The sequence below is a fragment of the Cryptomeria japonica genome, chromosome 9, assembly GCF_030272615.1.
Source record: "Cryptomeria japonica chromosome 9, Sugi_1.0, whole genome shotgun sequence".
In the NCBI taxonomy this organism is placed as follows: domain Eukaryota; kingdom Viridiplantae; phylum Streptophyta; class Pinopsida; order Cupressales; family Cupressaceae; genus Cryptomeria; species Cryptomeria japonica.
The window spans coordinates 608466433-608484976 of record NC_081413.1 but is presented as its reverse complement, the minus strand read 5'-3'; the positions used below and the strand labels follow the sequence as shown (position 1 = coordinate 608484976).

Below are 18544 nucleotides of genomic sequence, written 5' to 3'. Positions count from 1 at the left end.
ATGCATACATATAAATATAATTAGCCTAGATTAGTAAATGATTTAGAAAAATTGTGGGGGAATAGTTTTTTGATTATCTGCACTAATTAAATTTATGGATGTAAATATAAATAATGTTACTTTGCAAAATAAACATATACAAAATTATCCAAGTGAATACTCTAAAGTTAAGTGACACTTCAAGATTTCGATATGAAATCTTAATTTGATATTCACCTTAAGATCAAAGTATTTTTTTTAGAGAGCTAGGGGTGAGTTCATGATTGCAAAATTGTCCTTCACCTATAAATTTGATCTAGTAGTTTGTGATATCTACTTTCATCTGGTTTAATTTGCCTTAGCTTCCTTTAATTTTTATGATATTTGAGGGTTGGTAGTATTTATATATATTTATTAGGGTTGTCGCTATATCACAAGGGGACATGTTTTCCTAGGTTAACTCACATAACATTTTTTAGACATGCAAATGCTTGTAGGAGTGCTTGTTTAGATATAGATCCATTTAGTGCTTCAATTGAAGTGTGTAATGCAAATGATTCTTTGATTCTTCAATGTGTAATACAAATGCATCAAGTGCCTTTAAATACAAGGAAATAATAACATATCACACCAATTTTTGTTTAGTTAGACTTAGAAAGAAACATATAGGCGAGAGTTGGACAAAAAATGAATTTAAAAATTTTAATCTAGAGAGGTCAAGTATGAGATCATGAAAATAAGCTCAAAATAAAAAGAGTCCAATCAACATGGATAATAATAATATAGAAATATGTACATGCATGACACAATAAATGTATGGATGAGACAAATAATATTATTATGTGAAAAAATGATAAAATAAGAAATAAAATGCATCAGAATATGTATAAGAGATAAATCAGTAACCTAAGAAAAGAAAATTAACTTTACATAAAATTGTAATTTTCATCAATATATTAATGTATAATAAAAATACTATCCTCAACAAAAATATAAAACTAAATAAAAATAACATAACTATACAAATTTCCCCATCACATAATACATAATGCTACAATTACCTGTCAATTTCCCGAGCGTAATGGTAACTTTGGGGCATAATCACTATAACGAGCCATATTAAAAAGATAGTAAACCATTAACCAACAATTTGAAAATTTGAAAGATTCAAATTAGTGTCCGAGGGCGCCATTTGCAGGTGGGCCGGATTTTGTTTCAGGTAGTTCTGTGCGAGGAAAAGGGAAGGCGAGCCAAGCGAGATACAATTTCCATACATTCTAGCCTCTACACGGTAAACCAGGTCGGCTAATTCAAAGCAGCAATGTTTTTTTTTTTTAAAACCCTCATAATCAATAGCTAAATTAGAAGAGCGGATTTGTTTATGTCGCTTGTGGATCGAACTCTCGCCTAGAAGTTAAAAAGTCCCAAATATCAATAGCATAAATTCAAATTCAGACGGCATTCCTACCTTCCATTTACTCACCATTCATTTACTCACAATAGCATAATATTTTCATTTACTCCACCGAAAAGTAGAGTGAAAGTTTGGAAGATCTGATTCCAAAAATGACAATCAATCTTGTCAAAGAAAAAGGTTAGCTCTACAATTCTTGCCTGCTTTATGTTTTGGCTCCATCGCCAAATCCGCAGCAAGATTTCACTGAATTTGACGAAATATTCAGTGAAAAGTCTTCAAACACTCACAAACTAACCCAGTGAAAAGTCTCTGCATCCGTCATCTTCCTTCGTTAGTTGCATGTAGTTTGACAGGTATTCCATTTGAAATGATAGGTGTAACATGCAATTTCCAACCTTATGCCACAGGGAAAAGTAGGTGATATCTGGTTCAACGAACAAAGAAACACACGTGAAGCTGTGTCAATCAAAAATCTTACAAGTTTCAACAGCATGTATTTCTTTACAACCAACTTGTCAATTATGGCATTACATTGATTTGTTGTTTGGGTAGAGCCCCTAGATTTTCCTATCGACTAATATATTTTACTTCCGTCTTTTTTTTTTTCAGACCAGAAACTAAGATTTACTAGTCATTAAACTAAATAAAAGTATTTATTTAAGGCTGTTGAAAATCAGTGAATTAGTGAAGAAAATTGAGAAATTTTTTCTCGATGCGGTTTTAATTTAACATGTAGATGGTTTTATTTTCATTTATAAAATGAATTTGAGGGTGTTTATAAAATGAATTTGAGAGTTAGAGTCTCCTCCGTTACATTGGGTCCCTAAGAAAATTCTTATTTGAAATTTTGTTTTCTGTGAAGTTGTGTACTTTTTCTCTCATTTACTCAGAAATTTCTTTCCTAGGACACCTTGCTTACTAATTTGGTGATAGAGATTGTCAATCCTTTGCTTGAGCTGGTGAGAAAATCTATCAATATTTTTTAAAAAATTGATTTGATTTTTTATATGACTTCTGTTCTAAATTCAAGTAATGAGAAATCTAGGTCCTTGGATTGATTTGTTGAGAAAACTTCTTTTCTTGGTTTGGTTCATTCCATTGTTCCATGCGTCCCCCCTCAAAAAAACTCGTGTCCTCTATAGGGGGACGTTTCCAAGACTTGGGGACTTGGGGAAACGTCCCCCAACAGCACCACCACTTCCGCCAGCTCTGCCACTGGGTCGCTTGCTATATATCACATGCCATTACATAGTGATTGTAACCTTTAACTTAATGAAAACCAGTTGGCCTTTCATGGGGCCCTCACATAGATGTTATATTGCAGATTTTTCTTTGAAGATTTCAACTCACCTCTATTTTTAATATCAGCACCACCTCCTTACCACTGCTCTGCTGCTGTCCCCCATTGTCCCTTCACCATCCCCAAATTTAGGCCCTTGGTCCCCCGTCCATGAAACCCATCCCCGCGTCCCCCCGTCCCCAACTAGGAAACTCCATGAAACATTGGTTCATTTTAAAGCTATGCTTTAGATCTCTCTTTCGTTGTGTGTGGATTTCACGTTCTCACTTTAATGGTCTGAAAACACTTTGGTGTGTCAGTGAAATTGATTCCATCTATAGGTTGTCTTGTTGCATATTCAATGGCTCTAGCCCTCAAAGTCTGCCCAATTTAAACTTTTGAGTAGTTTTGATTAGGCGTAACACAAATTAATTTAGTTGTATATTTGAGAAATTGTTTCGTTTCAGTAAATATATATTTTTATCAAATATTTGTTCAAATGGATCATTGATTGATTTTGTATTCTACTAATAATATTTTTTTTTAACTTTTTCGTGTTTTGTAGTTAATTAAATTATTTGATTTAGCTCCTTTGATTCCTATGTTCCATCACACTTTAGTCTTGCAAATTTTGTAATTTGTGAATGGTTGTTAGGACCATAGACAAGTGTCAAATTTAACTTATAAGTTTTCCATAATTAAAAAGTTACTCTAGGAGTCTAGGTGTGGGAGGATAATCCAAAGGGGTTTGACTAGGTTGATTGCATGTAGTGGAGAACATCCCATGTTTATTTTGAGAATGCTGGATTTATTGGCAACTTCAACTATCCAGCCCAAAAAATTTTGGTGATTATTGATGTAGGAGGAGGCAGTATGGAATCAACATTTCGAATGCAAAGATTTGTAGAAGATATATGACAAGTTCTCTTCTCACTTTCATTGGCATGTTAGCGGTATCTAATATTAATCTTTAAATGTTAGCCAACGAAAAAATCATAGTGCCATTGTTCTATCATCTTTGTGTAGAGGAATTCTGAACTTAAGGAAATGTGTATATAATGAAAAAACTATAGAATTGTTTTCATAGTTTATATGCGCAGCGAACAATTCCTTGTGGATGCTTATATTGAAATGTGTGCATAATTTCTCTTACTTTGTCATCGGTTAAATAGAGTGTAATGTCTCCTACTAGGAGGTTGCTTGTTTAATTAACATACATCATTATGCCTTAAATCAGAACATTAAACTACAAAACAATTAGCATTCATAATACAATTGATAGTTACCATACTGAATCCCCAATCCTTACTTCTTTCTTAATCATCAACCCTAATATAGGATGGGGAATTACTTGTTAGGGCTCTAGGAAAACCATTCTCCACAAATAGGCCCAAGCATTTCAGGACCACTTGTCCATACCACTTTTGGACTCCCTAAGGGTTTTTGGAACACATGTCCATAACACCTCTTGGGGCTCACCTATTTTGGGAGGTATTGCAACCACCTTTCCCTAACAAAACCAACCTATCCTCATGAGGGGCAATAGAGAATGATTAAGAATTAGGCTGAGTATACTATTCTCTCATGTATTATGAATATATATGTAAACAAATGAAATTAAGCATAATTGTTATGTAAATCTGATTAACAAATATAAATCCTATTATTTTTGTTATATGTGTGTATAAGAATAAATGTAATAGTTTATACTATAGGCCATATATCTGTCCTTTATTCCTTATAGAATTCAGATGTAATATTACTGTAAGTAAACATTCAGTTTATGAGTGAGATACAGCATCCCAATCTGCTGTTACACAACGATTGCCAATATAATACAATCTACCAATAAGTTAATGTATATTCTCCTTTGATCTGCTGAGTTGCTTCTTTGGTGTGATTGTGCTTGTGTGTTTTCTTCCTCCTCAAATGAGATCTTCTTCCCTTTATATCTTCCATTCTAAGGTAGAAGTCACACTCCTTCATCATGCTTTCCCTTGGCAAGGGTCACAACCTTTCACAATTACCACCCTATCAAAGGCTCACAACCTTTCATCATTTCTCTCCTTAAAAGTCACTTCCTTATTTTTGGTCCATTCGTTTCTTCTTCCATTAACCTTCCTTAATCCCTATCCTTCCTTCTTTCTTCCTCTCTTCATTCCATATCCTATTATACTATCATATTTTATTGAGGGGACACATCTCTTGGAAAAGAGGCATCCATTTAAAGGGTCACACCTCCTCATTGTTGTCTTATCAGATCTGCACTTCTTATTTAAATCTGATCTGCTCTTCTAATTCCCATTAGTTTTTCCCCCTCAAATGAGGTTCTCTTTTCCCTTTTATATCACATGTTTGAGGGAGTCACATCTTTTCATGTCATGTCATTTGAGCATTCGTTAACCTAATTAAATTTCAATTATATTTAATTATACTTTTATATTTTAATTTTAATTTTTTTTTTATTCTTTTGTATTTTAATATTATAATTATTTATTATTAAATTCTATTTGAAAGTGGGGACATTACATAGAGCAGATTGCCTTCTACAAGGTTCTTGGGAAATTCATTTGAGTAATCAATAACAATCTAACTAGGTTCATTGCATGTGGTGGAGAACTTTCCATGTTTATTTTTGGAATGCCAAATTTAGTGGCGACTTTCCTTGTCCAACCCAAGAAAAAGTTGGTGATTATATGGAGACACGGTTGTATGGAAATGCCATTTCAAATATGAAATTGAAATTGATGTAGGAGCATCTAGGGTGTAAGGGCACTCTTGCATCACCCAAAAATATTGTTGATTTGATTTCTGTTAAGTTTGGTGAATAATTGTCAATAAGGGCATAGAATTGCAGGGTTACTATTTTTAGTAAGCTTGCATTTGTGCACGTATGAATCTAAAAACTAACCCCAAGGAACGAAATGGGAAAACATAATGATTGGTGAAAGAATCGTCTCAATATCATTGGGAGATATTAATGTTTCAAGGTTCAAAAATCCTATAAAAAATATTCAACTTGAATTTTGGATCTTTAAAGAATCGAATGGGACCTTGATGAATGTCCGATCAGTTCTTGATCTAGGAGAAGCATGGTATAGATCACTTCAAAATACTCCAGTGGGCACCAAAACCCATTTTGGGCATGTTTTTGGCTTATTCCAAGGCAAGGAAAAAGGAGAGAAAAGTGGCTGGTCACAAAATCAGGGATTACACTTTCCAGAACATTCTAGGGCAGTTATACATTCCAGATAAAGAAGGCGAACGAGGGGTGACAAAAGATAGTTCCAGAAGGGCAAATTGTGGCTTTGGCTTGCAAATTATTGTAATGAGAAAGTCCACGTGGCTGTAGTGTTTTTTTTTTTGAATGTTGTTTCATTTCATTGGTATGAAAGAAAGAAAGTGTTTCTTTCTTGCATTTTCTGTTTATTTCCTTGTTGTTTTTGTTATGTGTTTGGATTTGTAAGGGGAGTACCCTTCATCGGAAATGTACTTCATTTCCATTCATCTTGAAGTATAATTTTTCTTTCTTTTCAGTGCAAAGATATGTAGAAGAAATATGGAGAATTTTCTTCTGAATTTCATTAGCATGTTTGTGGTATGTGATATTAATCTTGAAAGGTTAACCAATTAAAGAATCACATATTGTATTGTTTGTGTAGAGGGATTTAAGAAAATGTATAGAAATGTATGCTTTATTTTTGGCTTGTAATGGAAAAGTTACAAAACTATTGTGATTATCTATATTCTTGGATGTTAATATCAAAAATTGTACATAAGATCTCTTTTGCTTTGTCATCAATTACATAAAACAGATTGCCTTCTATAGGGATCTTAGGAAATACCTTGAAGGATAATGGACCATAGAAGCAAAACTCTGCAAAAAATTGCGATTAGTTGCGATTAATCGTCAATCGCCAGTGATGCCGATTTTTTCCCCAAAAAATTGCATTAAAATTGGTCAAAGTTTTTCAACGACTTTATCGCGTATAATCGCGAAAAAATTGGACAAAATTCATGCGATTAATCATTGTAAAATGCGTGCACAAGAAAAAAAAGCTTGCGAAAATACTAGATGCCCACAAAACACAGAAAACACGCAAAAAAATTAATAAATGCATTGCGTGGTGGCTACTGGTCATCATGATGACATTTCATAGGAAGTAATTTTTTGGAGTTGAACGAGGAGCAAGCTGGGTCGTGCACCATTGTTGGGTTCAAGCTTCGACGATGTGAAAACCAGAAATTGTTGCATGATAGAAACTAGCGCTCGGTTTTTTCACGTGGTATGTACAATATTTTCAATAATTTTTTTAATTTTTAGTTTTTTTGCTTCAAATGTTTTATCAAAATTTTTAGTATTATTATTTTATCTTTTTGTGTTTATCAAAATTTCTTAGGTAGAAAAATAGTGTTTTTTAATAAAATGTGTATGAAAAATATAAATAATTTTATTATATTAATTAAATATATATTTTTCTTAATTTATTTAATGTTTCTTATTATTATTCTATTTTTGTGTTTTTTTTTGCTCGGTAATCGCTTTTGATTGGAGCTATGAACTAGGGGGGCCACAGAGGGGGACCCCATCCTCGAGTACATTGTCTTGACTGATGAGGGATTAACACCTCCGCATGTGTTCTTTGAAATCATTTTCCCCTTATCACTCCAAGCACACCTTATCTCTCCACTTCTTATCACCAAACTCCTTATCTCTCCAATCATTCTCCTTATATCTCTTGCTCCTTATCTCTCCATATCATTGCTCCTTATGCCTCCCCTCCTTATCACTCCACAAGCCGCTCCTTATCCCTCCACATCATCACTCCTTATGCCCCCCTCTTTATCACTCCACGTGTTGTCTTTCCGTCCTCCATGATCACCACCAACATGGCAAGGTTGTGTAGGAATGGGCATTAACACCCTCGTGTTCACCTCGATCAAACTGCCGACTGCCATGTACGGGCCATCACAACAACACCTACACCTTGAGCCTTTCGTTGTCCACCGTACCAACAACACAGTCAAATCACCGCCAATGGGATATGAACATCCCTAATGTTGGTCCGTCACAGCCAAATCAAACCTGCAGGAACAACAAATACCATCATCACGGATTCGGTCTGAACACTCGAACCCATGACCTTCGTATAAACACGGAGTTGCAACTGCCGTTGCATCGTGGGGTCATCCCCTATTTTTGTGTTTTTATAATAGAGAGTAGTAGTCAATATTTAATTTGAGCTTCAATCCATTTCATATATAATTTATTAAACTATATATATTTATTTTTTGTGTGAAGTAAAAATTAAATATGAAATAGATTGAAGCTCAAATTAAATATTGAATACCGTTCAATATTATAAAAACACAAAAACTTGTATTTTATTTAAATGATCTTTAAAGGATAATAATAAAAGATATTAAATAAATTAAAGAATATATTAATTCTTAATTAATATCAACAATTTTTTTAATATTTTTAATACATAGATTTCATTAAAAAACATGTTTCATCCTCCATAAATAGTCTATTAAATAGTTACCTTTGTCTTCTCACAAATGATTATCTTTGGACAAGCCTTAACCTTTATCATGTATTGCCCAAAAAGTGACCAAATACCTTAGTGTAGTGTAACTTCCTTTGAAACATTTATGTTCAAATGTCACAATCGAAGACTAATTTCTATATGGGCAAAACCAAGAACCATTGAGGAAGACAAGCCAATTGACCTAATGAGATTGATCTAGAGTTAGTGGATTGCTACTGATGATGATTTTTCTTGGGCCTCATGAATTTGATATCATGGCAGAGGCCAACTTGGATCCTCGTATTATTGACTGAGCAAGAATAGGCTCTCACCCAACTTGGAGGTAGAGTTGGCGGACGCCCGTGAGGATAGGGCTATGTTGGAGAGTCGCCTGGGTAGTGCCTTGGAGATGGTAGAGCAAAAAGATAAAGAGGTCTTTGAGGCGGCAATGATGGTGAAGATAGCAATGGAATGCTAGATGGTTGCAGAGCGGGACCTCAAGCTGCGAACTGAGCAGGTCTATGAGCTACGGGCTCACTTGACAGCCGCACCCCGCAGATCGACACCCTCTTCATCAAGGACGCCCTCTGCACCCCCTTAGTTTTTGATTTTGGGTTCTATTGTAAAAATGTATTCCCCATTTTGTTTGTAAGTCGTCTGGAGACGACCTTGTTTTTTTTTGGGGATGATGTTAGCGGTAATATTGTACGAGAATAAAACCGTAGTTAATTAAGTAGTACTTGTCTTTGTTAGTATGGTAACCGAGGGATGTCAGTTACGGGTGCAACGGTTGCCCCTCGCACCCCCTCAATTCCTTTATATACGATGGAAGGTCATTTGTAAAGACATGTATGATTATGAATGGAATAGTATCTCTTATATTTGCTTGATCTTATCTGGTATCTATGGCATTATGGTTTTGCATTGAGTATTCTATCTGTATGTTCTAAACTGTTCACCCAGAGGGTAAACACCCTCTAGCATGTCATTGGCTACTTTTTTATTTTTTGTAACTTTGCACTTAGTTTATAGATTGACTCTATGCAAAGTCACAAACTATATTGTAATTGATATTTTGACAACTCTCACCATCTAGTTATTATTTATGTTGTTGTAGTATGTTTTGTGTAATTTGATCAGTGATATAAATATAAACAACAAAAATCTGATTTCTACAATTCATTTATTGAAGTTTGTTTTATTTGCTTACAATATCTCTATGCTATGGAACCCTTAAATATAAAAAAAAATAGTTTTTGACTGTTTTTCTTTGATTTTTAAATTTTTTTGTAAATCCGATTTTTTCCCGATTTTTTCAAAAAATCTTATACTTTTGGTTTGCCAATTAATTCCCCAAACGATTAATGCTTCTATGTCACGGACTAATAGTTTTAGAGAGCATTTTTTCCTTATATTACATTCATTATGAAATTCGTGGGATTGTCATATGCCATCTTTATTTGTTGATTTATGTTTATTGTGGACTGCTAAAAATAATTACCACTATTGAATTTATTTTTTATTTTTGATAGGCAATGGGCCGTAGCCGAAAGAATTTTATTAATTAAAATAGATTACACTTGTCCTGGTTCAGGCGAGCATACCGGTAGGAAAGAACCAGGAAGAAAACCTCCGGTTGTAGCTAGATGAATCCTATCTAAATATTGTTACAAAGATGGCGCTTTGCCATAATATAAACAAGTAGGAAAAATGTTACATTCAGTCGACAAACTTAGAGTAGTTTGTTCTATTGTCCCCTTAGTGCAATGAATTGTTGAGCTGTCTCTACATCCCTTAAATGCCTCCATCACTGACTACTCCGCTATCCTTCTTGGATCAAACCTGAAACATACACTCTAATTCTGGATACATAGATTAGTAATATTATTCCAAAATCTGCATAACTGAAACACCCGGCCTAGTTGACTCTTTATGCATACATGGAAAAGAATAGCAAATCCATAAAAAGCTGTCATTGATGCAGAAAACCATGCTTGAATCTGATGGGTTGCATATAATAACTCATGGTTAAGAGCAAAGTAATTACCAGAAATTAAACATAAGGTATATAACAAACAAATATCTAGAGATCATTAGAACCCTTTGAAACCTGTTTTATCAAACTAACATCCTAACCTAGGAATTAATAATTCATTAAATACAATGTTATCTGAGCCCAGTTTCATGAAATGAAACTATTTACCTCGTCTCCCGGATTCCAATTCTTTATATGGGCTATAAGAGCCTGAATAGTCTGACCTTGATGAGCAAGAAGCGATATTGAAGTACAGAGCAATGAAAAGGAGCTAGAAGAAGATATATATAAAATTATAAATACACACGACAATATATTAGAAAGTATATATGAAGGGCTAAAATGATCGTTTGGATAAATACAAATAAATAAAGTCAGAATAGAATAAGAATAATAATAAATGAATGAATATATACATAAATGTGTGTGTATATGTATATGTATATATACTTTTTCCTAATAGCATTACTTTATACTTTGTGCAGAAATTCTCTCTGCTTCCACTTTTGTGTGCTTGTTTGAGATGCTTATTTGGCATTGCTTATATGTCTTTTTGGTGGTCAATCTAGCTTTCTCTGCGTCTCTGTTTATACACACACACACTGTCATGTCCCCATCTTTTGATGCAATTCCCACATTGCATTTGTTGAATAAAGACACTTAAAAATTTCTAAGTGTCAAAAGTTAATAAGGGAAAAAGTAACTTTATAAAAGTTACTTTATAAGCCTAAGTTTCTTTTTTTAATAAAGGTTTATGTTTTAATAAAGTGGCCCCTTTAATGTCAATGCCACCCCTTTGCTCAAATCACTTAAATGACATGGCATGGTGGGACCCTTGTCTTACTTTAAAAGCCTTTTAAGCCTTTCAGCTACGTAGACCCAAAAGATGCCAAGGAAGATGCTTTTTTAGTTGGATATTCCATTTAGGGTTACACCACTCCTTGGAAACGGTTACTAGACTTTTTGGAGGAGGGAATTGGCATTATGTTATTATTTTATTTTCTTATTTTGTCAGCTCTGCATTAGCAGCAGAAATTGCAGGTGTTTGGAGGACGTAAGCCCTCAGATCTGCATTGGTAGTGGAGGTGTACCCACTAATTTGCCCACGTGGGACAAGGATGTGCCTTGTCTAGACCCAATGGGGGTCAATTTAGCAACAAAACCAGCCTAGCAATCACCATTAGGTATGATATATCAGTTCTGAGCAGTTTGTCTTGAAATTGCAGCAAGTGTGGGTTTCATAATTGCAGCCGTACCATTCTAGGCAGTGTCGTACCATTCTAGAAGGCTGTGCATCAATTTAAAATTAAATGGAGGGTTCTAACTCCATTTCTTGTGCTTGATCTCATTGTTGGGATTAGAAAGGGTAGTGTGGAAGAAATCACAGTCAATTGACTAGATTTGTGATCAGGGTGAGCAAAACAGTGGGAAAAGAAGGTCAAAATTGTATAATTTTGCCTAGCAAAGGTTGGATTTCCAGCTGGTAATTGGGTTCTTGCCCAATTTGTTATTGGTAATTCATCTTATGGCAGAATAAGTAGATTGTATCCACTGATCTGCTCCTACACCATCCTTCTCAGCTTGTATCCATTTTCTGGATAGCAAACCAGCCTCAAACCTTAGCACTGGATCCTTGGTATGTTTTCTGCTTGTACATGTGAATGTTATTTCACTTCTAGATGATTGTAATCTGCTGTCGTATAAAAAATTAGAAGCTGATCTCTTGATTACATTTCATTTTTATGTTGTTTCTTGTCATATGTTGCAAACCCCATCACCAAAAAACAACACAAAAGAAACAAACTCTTTTGCATCTTCTGTCTAGTCTCTAAGAACACCAAAAAGGCTCCAAAATATAGTTTATTAAATTAAAATTTAAACAGGGCAGCAAAAGACCTATTTAGGGATCTTTCACACACACACATATATATGTATATATATGTATATGTATGTATATGTATATATGTGTATATATACATGTGTATATATATGTATGTATATGTATGTATATATACATATGTATATATATGTGTGTACACATATATATACATACATATACATACATATATATACACATGTATATATACACATATATACATATACATACATATACATATACATATACATATACATATACATATATACATATCTATATATGTATGTATGTATGTATATATAGACAGAGATGCAGAGAAAGCTAGATTGACCACTAGAAAGACATATAAGCAATGCCAAATAAACATCTCAAACAGGCACACGAAAGTGGAAACAGAGAGAATTTCAGAACAAACTATAAAGTAATGCTATTAGGAAAAAGCTTCCTTTCTAATCTGCACCAGTGGTGGAAAGTTCCTTAGTATAGCATATTACTAAATTACCACTATTGAATTTTGATGTAGCCTTGAATAACTACTTTGTATGCTTCTACAAACCAATATGTAGCTTTTTTTATTGTTGTACATTTTAGGTGTAAGTAGGTTATGAATTATGGACAATGTCTAATTGGATTTATGCCTTTCATATTCTATAAATGTTGAGATTTGGTCATTGAGATTTGAGATTGTTGATGTTGTAGCTATGATCTGAATTCTTCTATAACTGACATAGGCAACACAATTGTCTAATTGGCCTAATCGGCCTTAGACAATTATATAGTCGATTTTATATGCAATCTTCATGTCAACTTGTATAACTAATTTGCTTGTTATTAAATAAATATAATTATCAAAGGGACCGACTTTTGACATAAGTCCGCCACCCCTTATTGAAGGGATGAGTTGCTTTTTGTGAAGTCGTGTCTCCTTGAAGGGAGCCGACTCTTGGAGAATAACATCTATCAACGGATATATAAAGACCTTATTGGTATCGAATGAACATACAATAAGCAGATCAAATACACCTAGCAGAGCGTAGAAGACAAGCAGGTTGCCACGTAGTTGTGCTTGGGGGAGACAATAAAAAAATATTGTCTATGGTTGGGAGGGCAACACTATGTCATTGCGTGTGGTTAATCGAGCACACCCCTTTCAACATGGTATCAGAGCTATATAGATTCTCTGCCAATTATTTATTGTGTTGCAAATTGTAGTTCCAGATTGGGTCACAACCTCTGATTTCTTGGAGGTCCCTATGCCAATGGGAGTGGAGATCGAAATAATTCATGTGGTGGACCTCTATCTCCATCGAGCTTTTGGTAGTCTATTTTGAATGCATTGCGTAGTGTTTTATGTGACAGTATAGGTGTATTCTTCTACCATTGTCATTGCAAACTGGAGCTTCTCTATTTTGATGAGAGCATTTGATAATAATCTCTGATATATTCCGGCTATATCAGCAGCTGTGTAATTGTTTAGACAAAGCTCAATTCTCTGTATTATCATCGATTTTATTGCCCTTTCTAGACTATTTCCTTGACAATATTTATTGATGGTGTTTGGTAGATTGCATATGATGTATTGTTAAGGCAATTTTAGGCGATTAAATCTAGCGCCATTTCATTGGCGACTCTGCAATTATTTGGCCAATTCCACTTCCAATTTTTGGCTATATTTCGATTGGCTGTATTATTCTCTATCGTCATGATCAATGGAGCATATTTTTTAGTAGGTCCGAATCTTGCTTAACGGAGCACATTATTGAACAAACTCTCTATCACTAATCGTGGTCTCATGAGAATTTTTATAGGTGGTGCGATCAGCAATGGTGGTGTTCTGATTTGTTTGTTTTTGGCCTGTGGAGACCTTGTATTGATTTGTGGATTGTCTCTGATGGCGCATTGGCATCGACATCGACATCTCCATACTTGGGTGGGGTTTATTGGAAGCAATCTCAGTTTGCTTGTGTCTTTCTTCATTGGATCAACCCACTTTATTTATAGAGATCATGTCAGATTTCTACTTGACTTGTGTTTGGAGTCCTTGCTCCTTAGATGCAATTTGCAAGAGATTTAGTCACTTCAGATCGACATTATTTATCAGAGAGTTCGATGTGATTTAGCTTCTACTTGTTTGACCGATGACTAATGATGTGCTTTGGAGCTTTGACAATCTTTTTTCCAACATGAGCGAATAGAGCTTCGCGCAGGTGCGCAACGAAATTAAAGAGAGGTTGGCTTTTGTGGAAGAAATGGTCTTGCAGTAGGACATGAATTCTTCAGAAGCTGCGTGGCAATCTATGATTTGGGAAGGGGTGTTGGATGAGGCGGCTTCTTATTCGCATGTCGTCGATGAAGTTCATTGCTTGACGGAGAGCCTCGCCATGCGTTCGCTTCCTGAAAATGTGAATGATAATAATAATAATGGTGGAAATGATCTAATAGGTTGGCTCAGAATGTTCTGCATATTACTATGACGCAACTGGAGCAGGAGTTTCGTAATATCTTGGATTAGGAGAGTGGAGTTTTCGAGGGCGTTGTGACTATCGAGAGCGGGCTCAATTCAATGGTGTTGGCTAGCAATAATGAGATGGTGTTGCTGCCGATGAATGAGCCTATGTATGGGACTAAGAGGAAGTCTCAGATTGAGACTTATTTGGAGCATAATGAGGACCTTGGTCTTTAGCATCTTGCTATTTTATGCTTCGATATATTCTCCACTCTCAAGGAGATGCATCTCAGGAGTGAAATTGGAGGGTTTGAGTTTATGCCCAAGCCTTCACCTATTTATTATAAGAACTTGTGGAACAGAGTCCCGATGTGTTGACTAAGAAACAGATGGAGTGCGAGGAATTGGGGATTTAGTTGATAGGGTTGATCAAGGTGTGCTGCTTCATAGTTCCCTCGACACTGGTAAAACACTCATGGCACATGCATGTGCCGTGCAGACTAATGCAACCTTTCTAAAGCTTGCAGGTCCACAACTTGTCCAGAACGGACCAAGAAGCAATAAGAGACTGCATTCAAGGAAGGAAGAACTTGATGCTTGTAGCCATGAGACTAAGTTGATGATTGGGGACATCTATCAAAGAGGAAGAATCCTTATTGTCATTCAGAGGGAGTCTGACAAACCAACAGAGGCAACCTTGGACAGGAAGGTCAGGAGGTTGATACTAGTACTTGAAGCCCTTGCTGAGAGGGAGTCTCAACATCAGTGATTTTTTGAGATGTACTATAATGCATTCTTCTCTGTGAGAGAAGTTTGAGGTGCAAGCCCTTGTTAATGCATTTTTCTCTGCGACTGAAGTTTGAGGTGCAAGCCCTTATTAATGCATTCTTCTTTGCAAGAGAAGTTTGAGGTGCAAGCCCTTGTTAGTGCATTCTTCTCTACGAGAGAAGCTTGAGGTGAAAGCCCTTGTTCCACCCTCTGGGAGTAGCCATGGTGGATATCATGTGCTAGACTCCATGACTTAGCACTTGTGTTCATTCACACTCTGGGAGTAGCCATGGTGAATGTCATGATGAGATTACGACATCACGTTGAGTGATTCTGTGATGGGCACTTGTGTTCATTTTTTTTTTTTTCCATTCATGGGTGTAGCCATGATGGACCCACCCTCTGGGAGTAGCCATGGTGGATGTCACTATATGACTCAGATATCAAGAAGGATTCCTCCCTAGCTAAGAGGGAGTGTTCATGTTGTAGCTATGGTCGGGATTCTTCTATAGCCGACATAGCCAACATAATTGTCTAATTGTTCTAATTGGCCTTAGACAATTATATAGTCGATTTTATGTGCAATCTTCATGTCGATTTGTATAACTAATTTGCTTGTTATTAAATAAATATAATTATCAAAGGGATCGACTTTTGGCAAAAGTCCGCCACCCTTATTGAAGGGATGAGTTGCTTTATGTGAAGTCGTGTCTCCTTGAAGGGAGTCGACTCTTGGAGAATAACATCTATCAACGGATATATGAAGGCCTTATTGGTATCGAATGAACATACAATAAGTAGATCGAATACACCTAGCAGAGCGTAGAAGACAAGCAGGTCGCCACATAGTTGTGCTCAGGGGAGACAATAACAATGTATTGTCTATGGTTGGGAGAGCAACATTGGGTCATTGCTCGTGGTTAATCGAGCACACCCCTTTCAACAAAGATCAATATTGTTTTAGGTTATATTGGTATTTTGAGGTGTTATGGCCTTAAATTTGTAAACATATATGGTCCTTATATGTTTTTGTTTTATTGGGTTGTGTAATAGTAGAGGTAGCCTTTTAAGGGCTTAAAAATGTACATGTTACATTTTAACATTCAACTTTTTGATTCACCTTGGGATATATAAATTAAATGGGATTTACCTTTATATGTTGTAATATAACCAAATTCTTGACAAACCAATTTGAAAGCTTCTTTTTCTTCATTGGTAAATACCTCTGTACAATTTTTTTTTGTGTATGACATTGTTTTATGAATAACTGCCTAAGATATAGAGCACTTTCTAGATTTTCCACCTGTAAATATTTCACTCCCATTGTTTTGCTTATGGTTTTCACTATTATGCTTCCTCAAGTATATTTTAATAGACTTTAATCTACTAATTCTATGTATTCTTTCCTAAATTTAGAGCTTTTGTAAGGTTTATTACATAATTTTATAGCGAAAACTAAAAGCTCTTAAATGCTTGTTTTTTACCGTATTACATCTTGAATTTTTTTTAGTAGGAAGATATATGATTTAGTATCATTCTAGACTTGTTGGATTTATTATATGTTATCCAAAAACACACACAAGTATATATATATATATATCCAAGAACAATTTTGTAAATCTAATGCATTTATTTTTAGATGTTATTTAATTCTTTTATTTGTACTCTCCAATATATTATTTAACATGTAATTTATTAGTGTAACCATTGCACCTCCTTTTGGTGCAAGTGCTAGTAGGTATAGTGTCAGCGATACTCCCTCATGTGGTAGAAGTGAGAGATGGAGCCAAGATCAAATTGTTCTTGGAATGTCATTGATGCGATTGAAAGATAAAGATTGCATAGTTTTAAGAATAAATGAACTCTATTCATGAATCATGGCCCATGGAAGATAGTCCTTTTCTGATCCAGTGGTGGAGATGGCTATGGAGTAACCTTTTTTGTCATGAGTATTTCTATGGATCCCAAAGTTTACCAGTGTTCATACACTGATGTTCTTAGTATTATGGGTTCCATTCTGCTCTCATCAAATGATACACTAACAATCTCTTTTACGAAATTCATGTGTTTCTTCTCTTCCATAGGGAAATGCATTTGGGTTGGTTGGAGTATCCATTTTCAGATAGCAGCCATTCTCCTTTGCTGGGAAAGAAGTTAAATACTATTTTCTGAGTATGTAGTTGTAGGCATTTGAGCATGCTTACCTTGAAGGTGTTCTATAATTTTCAGATATTGTTATCTTGAAGGAAATTTGAGGTGATGGGGAGGAGGTCATCACCTTCTATTTGAGAAAGGTGTAATAGCGCCAAGAAGAATTGGATCACAACATTGGAGAATCCATGGATGTACTCTTTATCAAGTTTGTACGTAAGATGGCACTTTTTATCACCATGTAGGCTTTTTATGAAGTTTAACAAAAAAAGTTGAACTTGGTGAAATCCATATTTTTGCTTTAACGTGTTATTGGGAATTGTCTAAATTCCAAATTTGGTTGCATTCTCGTGATATTCAGTGTTCAAATTCGACCAACGCCTATTAGGTGTGAGTGTTCAAAACACATCGCGGGTAGAGACATTGAATGGTGACCTGTACATTATACCAAGTAATTAAGTCAATCACCTTGTTTGGTGAACAGTCAAGCTGAATATAAGCAATCCACTTTGTAAGCCTTGAGAGAAGGGAGGATCTATGTGGAAGGTTGTTAGTCCGACATTTTATAGGGAATGTAGACAGATCAAACATGTTCTGTTTCTGTATATCATGTGTTGTCATTTGTACATACTACGGATACAGGACACAAAATATTGTTTTCCCTCAAAAACTTGCCATTTCATTTTCAGTGGGCCAAATGATCAATTATTTTAATTGAGTTGGCTGTCAAACATTTAATTATTCCAAAGAATTGTATGATTTACGAAGATAGTGTTTTCCTGCCAAGTAATTTTCTCATGCCGAGCTTGTAAAAGGCTCTGCAAGCTTTATCATGCCATAATGACACTCTTGAGATTTTCTTCTTTTGTGTGGCTGTTTTTTAGAGATCTGTTGACTTTCTCTTGATTTTATTTGTAATTTATCAGAGTTTTCACATTCTGTTAACTATAACGGTCCCAATTTAGTTATTGGTTTTGAGATTCTAGCTTAATTTGGTTTTTCTTCAATTGTATGTTTGATTTGTTGGTTATGGAGTTTTATTTTTGGAGCAAAAGTAAACAC

General features: G+C 35.1%; 1 protein-coding gene across 3 annotated transcripts in view; it reads left to right on the top strand.

Moving 5' to 3' along the window:
• The first annotated feature begins 1079 nt into the window (after positions 1-1079).
• Positions 1080-18544, top strand: part of LOC131039839 (uncharacterized) — a 179027-nt gene continuing 161562 nt past the window's right edge. Inside the window, exon 1 of one of the 3 annotated variants that reach the window (XM_057972784.2) lies at positions 1080-1270. The gene's annotated coding sequence lies outside the window, so the exon portion shown is untranslated. Of the gene's footprint in view, positions 1280-1819; positions 1890-18544 lie in introns of those variants that run through there. The other 2 variants (XM_057972721.2, XM_057972855.2) reach the window with 2 other exon arrangements.